Here is an 8,599-nt window from a genome sequence, read left to right as displayed (position 1 = left end):
AATCAGCTAAACTGCATCTTGTGCATAGTTTACCAAGGCAGTTATAATTGCATTTGTAAGTTGATTTCATTTGATCTCAATATAATGTCGTGGTTGAACCTAAATTATATTATGAAGAACAAGTAGAAATGGCCACTCACATTGTGTGTAGTTCTTTATCTGATGTCGACCACGAGGGGGTGCTGTAGTAATAGCTCTTAATGTAATGGCGTTACGTTGTTTCCTAATTACTCAAGTGTTAAATCGACATTGTATATTATTTATGTTTGAGAGTTGGGCCCTGTACGCATGACAGAATGAGAAGCAGATCTGGCTCACTGCCCTTTTTTCAAGTGGTAAACAATTGCTTCCTTCCTTCTTTTCTTTCTTTCTTTCTTTCTTTCTTTCTTTCTTTCTTTCTTTCTTTCTTTCTTTCTTTCTTTCTTAAACGCGTCACTGCCTATACAATGCATATAGTTCTTTGTTCTGAACAGATCAAATGGACATTTTCATTTTGTTGTGTGGAGACTGAACATTAGTTGCAGCCATGAGGCATTGTCTAACACAAACTTGTCAAACCAGTCTGTCACATAAATTTCCTCACTGGAGAAAGCCACTGAATGAGATAACAAGGACTAGCGTGTCGAGACGGATCAAATCAAGTCACTAAAGATCAATAGGAACGATATTTAAATAGAAAAAAAAAACTGGCGGTCATGTGTCTTAGAACAGGAAAGACAGGTGTTCTGTCGTCTGAAGTGTAGAGATGAACGATTAATTCATTTCTGGAAATTTTACCCCATTTTATTAACAACAACAATGAGAAGTGTCATCATGATTTATTTACGCATATACAGTCTCCTGGTAGACCTCTTATAATAAAGCGTAATTTCGTAGAATAAGGGCAGGTGTGGCATATGATTGATTATGTAACCGCCAATGATATCGCAGGATCGCATTTTGATCCCGCCCTACTTTAGTTAACTGTCCAATCAAGTAAAAGATTACTTCCGCCCGCCCGCCTGCCTCGTTGAACGCAGATTGTACGACGCGTTTTGCCTGAAAAGAAAAACAGTTTGGACTCGAAGACCTACTCCAAGCCTTGGATATTTTACTTCAAAATCTTTATTTTTGCTTTTTAAAAAGGAACGCGGAGGTAACTTTTTCTCAGGAGTGACTCCCCAAGAGCCACAAGGCGTCTTGACTGGACTTCCCCAAACACAATATACTGCCCGAGTGAGTAATAACAACTTACTTCTGTTTCGAGACCGCAAGCCGCACATTTACTGCGCTGTTCATACACAAACATGACTAGAATGTAAAATGTTCAGTAGCTGACTGGAGCGTCAAAGGAAGTTCTTTTGAAAACTCGAGTATCGACTTCTTTCATTGTTTTTGTTTGTCCTGTTTTGCTCGAGCCAACGGTCGGTGCACTTGACAGCGCGAGCTCTCCGTGTCAAGTGCACCCGACTGTTGCGCTAAACTGGACAAACAAACGCTGAAACGAGCTGCTGTCCTCGATGCATGGAGGGGATCGGCTTTATTTCAGCGGTGTTGACGCGGAGCTTGACACTGACATCACCGGTTGGGTTCGCCCTGAGCAACAGGGCAGACTCTTCAGTCATCGTAAGCGCTCAACTGCTGGGGTTGGCTTGACCTGCTCTATTAAGTATAATGAAGCGAATATGCGTATTTGATCGTTTATTTAAATTCACCCAGTGCTGCTGCTGCTTCTGGGCTGGCCGCTAGAGAAGCCATGTGCTAGTTTCGTTTTTTATTTATTTATTAGGTATGTTAGAATAACTTGTGTAATTTGCTTGCTGTAAATGTGTATATTTTTAATTTATAAAGCTTGTAAATGTTAAAAAGTTTCCTCCCCTTCACTCTTATTCGTTTACATAAACATCAAAACGTTTATACACACACGATTGAATACATTTAAGAAAATGTTATTAATATTTAAACATAATAGAATATAATATAAAATGGTTTAGAAACGCATGAATGTATATGCATATAAATATTTACATAATTTGCATGTGTATATAACAGCAAAGTTAATTTTTTTTTTTCAAATTAGTTTTTTTTTTTGCATATCTTATATTACCATATTCCAGTGTGACTTTTTTTTTTTATACTCCGTTATAATGAGTCTAGATTGTATTATTTGCCATTCCTGATCATGTGCACATGATTAGTATTGGACATGCTGCAGTCTGTAACATTTCTTGACCCTAGTTGATAAGGGTTCTTGGCAAAACTGAGAAACGATGGAAACCGGAATAAACTTTATGCGTTTCATGGCATGTTTTCATAACTTGGCCTTGAGGCTTCGATAGGTTCTCCCCCTCTGGAACCTTCCTTAGGAACAGCTCGATGAAACGTAAAAGCAGAAAAAACGGCGCAATGATTTATTTTCTGACCCAGACCAAACATGTAATCGTAAAGTGTTCGAGTAATGAAATGATTACGAACGCGCTCTAACCTTCATTCAGCTAGGTACTGAGAGTTTTCGCAGCCCAGCAGCCCTGTGGGAAACGCTGGAGACAGTGGTTTGTTTGAGACTTGTGATCTGCTGTGTCAGATATCACTGCTTAGAAGTGCCCTGTCTGCACTCTCTCCGACTCCCCTCTTCTTGACCTCTTTACACACACTCACACACACACTCTCTCTCTCACTCGTCGTCTCGCAGTGTCAGTTGACAGGCTGATGTTACCATCCATGTCCTGATCATTCCCTCTTTTGACGGCTGTAACCTTTTAGAGTGCAAGTAATTAAACACAAGAGAGGGAACACAATGCCTTACTTGAGGCTTTAACTGAAGTCCTCAGAGGTAAGATATTCTGAGATTAGAATGCAGAGAATTCCCTACACTCCTTTTGAATTCCATGTCTAATATGTACTGACATTAGGGAATGTGTTCTTTGGAGGTCCTGTGGGATTAGTGAAATATGAAATGAACATGCCCATTTAAAGTTGAGAAGAAATTACTGGTTGGTTGAACTGAGGTGATGTAAATAGACTATTCGAGGTCTGTTTATGGGTCTAACTGTTCTCACTGTATTCATCAAACTTGGAAGATTTACACTTGTACTTGATGCATTTTAACTGATTGGATAGCTGTCACAACCGTGTTTAAATGCTAAGATGCATTTGAGTGTAGAAAACATCAGGAGGTGGTTTGAGACATATGTAAGTTTAAGACAACTGCAATCCACATGCAAGCAGAAGAGAACGTTCAACAGAAAATGATCCTTCTCTCTCTCTCTCTCTCTCTCTCTCTCTCTCTCTCTCTCTCTCTCTCTCTCTCTCTCTCGCTCTCTCTCTCTCTCTCTCTCTCTCTCTCTCTCTCTCTCTCTCTCTCTCTCTCTCTCTCTCTCTCTCTCTCTCTCTCTCTCTCTCTCTCTCTCTCTCTCTCTCTCTCTCTCTCTCTCTCTCTCTCAAAAAAAAAACCTCTTTCGGAATACGCGAAAGACCAAATAAATTATGCTGAACAATGATGTGATCAAATATAGGATAATGCAGCAAACTTGTTAGATGTGTAAAAGTGTCAGAGGAAGACACTAAATTAACTGCAGACAGTAATGTTTTCTAAAATGTGCACAGGGTTGCATGTAGCCTATTCAAACAGCGCTGCATGAGCTTGCATATATCTGCTTGTTAACCAGGGTTCAGACCTGCTCTAATCTGTTACTCATCAGCTTCTAGGTAACATGTAACAAACAAATAAATAAAATAAAAGACGATGATAATGAGGAGGAGGATGATGATGACGATAATAATAACAGCTCTATTAATACATATACCCTTACACATAGTGTTCATATTGGGATCTCTAATATTTTTCAATGGTTTTTATAGAATTGTCTTCTATTTGTGTAGTAAACTATATACATGCTTGATTCAAGAAGGGGGTCTCAAATGCTAAGAAATATTTTTTGTAACTTAAGTTAAATTGTACTTTGCTGATATAGTTAAGTATATAAAAAAAATGCTAAGGAAATATTTTTAACTTTTTTGTAGTGTTTATATATATATATATATATATATATATATATATATATATATATATATATATATATATATATATATATATATATATATATATATATATATATATATATATATTATTATTATTATTATTATTGTTTTAGTTTTTTTTTGGAAATCCTATGGCAAAATATATGATGAAGGGAAAATTGTTCGGTGCAATTTTTTTAAATCTCTGACCAAGACTTTTAATTTCGGTGCATCTCTACTAGCCAATTTATTGAGGTTGTCCGACAACCTACTCTGTGCAAAATAAAAGATGGAAAGAGTGCAGAAGTCTTGATAGGTTACCAGACTAGTGACATTTCCTACTGTGTGTGTTTGTGGAGGAAGTCCTCTAAACTTCAGTAGAACAGGTGTCTAATGTCTGGGTGTTAGCTGGCCCAGTGTGTGGCCTGGCATTACTGACATTCCAGTGCTGTTGTTTCTGTAATGGTGAGGTCGAAGCCGAGGGAAGAAAGGTCTTGGAATGTGATGCGAGTAGTTTTGAGCTGTAGCAATTATCGTCCGCTCTAAATGGCAGTTTATACTATTTGTCATGAATAGATTTGCAGAAACTTCAAAATAAGTCTGAGTATAAAGTTTGTATGGGCAGGGAAACCCTAGAAATACCAAATTAATTTTTTTTTCAGGTCCATAAAAAAAATTATGGAAATAATAAAATATATTTATTTAATGGTTTATGTGAGATGTGTATATGTTTTCACATTTAAATCTATTATATTTTTTGTTTTTTAAATGTGCAATATATTTCTTATTTTTCAGGCCAATCCAAATTAATGGATAGATTTACAAAAATGAAAAGCTTTAACCGTTTACATGTTCCCAGAAAACTTAGAATTTTATTGTCAATATAATTAATATGCAGTTTAATAAAATGTATAATTGTTGTTTTGTTTTTATATTTTATGTATCTTTTTTTCCATTTGTTTGTATATGCATTGTTTCTACAGTTAGATGTCAACTGTTTTGAGTCCTGTGACTAAAAAAATGTTATGGTCTAATTCTCAGAATTTTTCTGCCTTTATTAAAGGAAGTTTTAATAAGTGTGGTGGCCTTGGTTCCCCATCATTAACAGAGGGGGAAGTAAGCGGGCAGTTTGGCTGTTTAAACAATGTGATCTGAAGGTCATTCTCAGCCGAGCGCTCTTAGCAATAGTACATTTGTCATCACTATATCTTGTAGTGTGTCAAAGCTCAGGTGTTCATTTCAGAGCGCACTGCTGCTTTTAGATTATACAGCATCTGAATCAGTGCTTCAGTTTTGCTGACATGTACATTACACCACAGACCTGCTGTGTATTCCCCATCTGGCCATCCTATGTCTGTTATTTATTGTACACTAGTACTTGCAGATCATAAAAATGCTCTGCTATTGCTGTTTAACGGGCATTTCAGATCGATCACTGTCAGCTCAAACACATGGAGGGCAAGAAAATAGGCAGCATACAAGGTTAAACTCTTATAAGGTCATCATTAGAACTTTACTTGATATATGTGCTTCTGTACTGCGGACCGGTCATGTCTCTGCCTCTTCAGCACTTCCTGTGAAAGCTGAGCCCAGGCAAGGCTATTAAGAAGGTGCTTTTTGAGACTTTAAGAAGGCTGATGCAACTCATACAACCCATAAGCTCTTAAAAAGGAGAGCAGTAGATTGTGATTCTTCTGATGCATCGTTCTACTCCTCGTCAAGACTTTCTGCTGGAAGTTGAAGCTTTAGGAGAGTTTAGCATGTTAGGATGGACTTTTGTAACGCTAGCGGAGATCTCGCATGTGGTTGTATCCCAGTTTGATTTATTGATGAGAGTTTTCCCATAACCAACCTCTTCTCTGCTCAGCACTGCTTTTAATAATTTAGTGATGAAGGAACAAGACTAAAATAACCCAGTTACTAGTGTTGTCACTGTACCAACATTTCTGTATTCGGTACTGATACCAGTGAAAATCCACGGTTTCTGGGAAACCAGAATTTAAATTTAAAACTCATATATACTCATTCTCACGATCACACACGCTATTCTTACTCATCCTCATGTCATTCCAAAACTATATGACTTTTCTGTGTAGCATAAAAAAATTCCTACATATATAATTGAGAATAATTTCTATTAATTTTCCACTGAATAATGCAATCTGAGTATTAGTGGCTTCCAGGTCTGTCTCGTTATGATTTCTCTTCAACGTTTGCTGTTCAGACTCTGAGGAAGCTCGTTTGCTGGTCATCTGACACTGACACTGACACTGTTCATAACCTGCTCCAACACTTCAGATGATAACCTTCCATTAGGACAGAGTAATTTGGGGGAAAGGAGTTTATATGCATGTATCTTTGGGACAACCGTCTTCAGAAAAGTTCTTGTGTTGTGTTATTTTACCTCCACATAATACATAATGAGCTTAAGCTCTGCTTTGTTTAGATCAACGATACAGCTTTTCCAAGGAAGCGCCGTATCGTTGCTGTTTCATAAGAGCCACTTGCTGTCAGAGATTGAATTTGCATCTCATTCAGCCCATCTACTTTTTGTTTCATTCAGATATATCATCAAAACAGTGTTCATGGACCAGGAGATAAGGAGTGGACAAAGTCAGATCAAACTATGCTAAAATGTTTGTTTTGGCTCTAATGTAAAATTGGTGAAATGTCACTGAAGTCTTTATGGTTCTCACCCCTCGTTATGTTGTATTTAATTTAACGTTGCACAGGTTTGTTTTTGAAAATGGGTTATTTAATAATTATCACTTTCTTTAATCATCTAGTCTAATTATTAGAACACCTAAGAGTTTGTGTTTGTTTCCGACATTTTAACAAATAGTACAATGTATGTGCATGATTGAAATGATTGACAACTTGCATTGACTTGAATTCTGTTGGTGTTAGTATTTCAAGCTCAGTTTATTTAAAAATTATGATATTAAAATGGTGAACGTAAATCCAGCACATCCTCCATTAATACTTGAAGCATTAATTTTTGACGGTATGTTTTTCTACACATGTCAGTAATGCCTATAGCCCTTTCTAGCTTCTTCTGTCTTCAGCGATTTATCCCTGCACAGCTAAAGTTTGCAGGCTGCTTTTGCATTTCCTTTGGAATACTGACAATAATACTGGCAACGTTTCACATGGTGTCTTATTCTTCTCGTCTTTGTCTGTGGTCTGCTGGTTCTTTTCAAGTTCTGAATCTTTAGACATGCTGTCAGTGTGTGTGTGTGTGTCTTGTGTCTTTTGTCTATGTGCCTGTATGGAAGTTTGTGCAATTAGTGTGTGCCTTTCTGTCTGCCAGTCGGTAATCCTCTCGTTATAAGCAGCTGTCTGAAGTGGTTCTTGGCTGTGGCCTCAGCTCTTTAAGATCTCACTCAAAACACTGGGCCTCACTCCAGACCCCCCACACTAGACCCCAGGTTTGAGTTCAACAGTAGCCAAACCCCCAGGCCAAAAACTGTGCTATAGACCCTCGGTCCGCTGTTGCCAAGTTTCTTGCTGTTTTCCACATGATGCCTACATTGAGTATTTGTTTGTGAATTAATGAGCATGGAATCTGCGAGAGGAAGTGAGGGATTGTTGGTGTGTGTTACAGGATTATTAAGCTTTATGAGGGTGGCCTTGGCATTCAGGGTCAATTAGACATACCAATGACTTGCTTATGGTGTCAAAACAATTCAGCTGGTGGTTTCTTATGGTGACACTGAATGACTAATGCATAATTTTTACATGTAATGTGATTTTCTTACAGTATGAAATCCCGCATAAATGTATCCTCTCACTGGGAGATTTGTTCGTTGTTAAGTGAACTTGCAACATCAAGAAGGCCTGTTTGGGAAGTATGGGAATTTCTAATACGCTTGCTACTCCGGTATCGGTGGCTTTAAATCAGATTGGTTAATTATAATTAATTAGTTAATTAATCTGAATCGGTTTATCTGGTTTGAAAAGCCAATTTTTGTTGAGTTGCTCTCTTAATAAAAGCTGACAGGCAGCACTGATGCTTCAAAAGAACTTGGAGTTGTAGCCAGAAGGTGTTGAGAGAAAAAATGTCTTGTGTCAAGCCCACAAATATACCAAAGTTTATATTTTCCAGATTCTTTGAGCAGTTTATCATCTGGTCTGAACCATTTTCCACCTTCCCTTCCAAAAATATAAAGAAGAGTAATGCTTTATTTATGTGATATTTGAGCTTCCTTCAGGATTGGGAGCACAAATGGCTCCTCTCTGTTCCGAGAAGAGGCTGCAAATGTTGAGCCACAGCGTAATTTGAAACTAGATTTATCCCGTCACCCTGTTTTTAGATGCCGTTTATGGCTTGTTGGCTGAAAACATCCACATCCATAACGTATTCAGAGTCTCTGCTTAACAGATGTGCCATATTAATGACAGATAGAGTTGTACTAGCCCATAGCTTTAGATATTCCTGTAGTACATGAAGTGATTGTGTTGAAATTACCATGAAATTCTACTAGACTTTTATAGGCAGCGTTTTTATAACAGAATTATCCTGCTTTCTGAGATACCCTAAATTATAAAGATGCATTAATTACTAAAAATGAAAATGCATGTGTCATTTGCTGAGAATGCA

General features: G+C 37.5%; 1 protein-coding gene across 1 annotated transcript in view; it reads left to right on the top strand.

Annotated features, from left to right (window-relative positions):
* The first annotated feature begins 1,000 nt into the window (after window positions 1-1,000).
* mpp7a (membrane palmitoylated protein 7a) overlaps window positions 1,001-8,599 on the top strand; it is a 91,703-nt gene continuing 84,104 nt past the window's right edge. The window contains exon 1 of the mRNA XM_043229448.1: window positions 1,001-1,215. The gene's annotated coding sequence lies outside the window, so the exon portion shown is untranslated. The remainder of the gene's footprint in view (window positions 1,216-8,599) is intronic.

The sequence above is a fragment of the Puntigrus tetrazona genome, unplaced genomic scaffold (genome assembly GCF_018831695.1).
Source record: "Puntigrus tetrazona isolate hp1 unplaced genomic scaffold, ASM1883169v1 S000000005, whole genome shotgun sequence".
Taxonomy (NCBI): Eukaryota; Metazoa; Chordata; class Actinopteri; order Cypriniformes; family Cyprinidae; genus Puntigrus; species Puntigrus tetrazona.
Note: the sequence above shows the minus strand (reverse complement) of the source record. Positions and strands in the feature narration are given on the sequence as shown.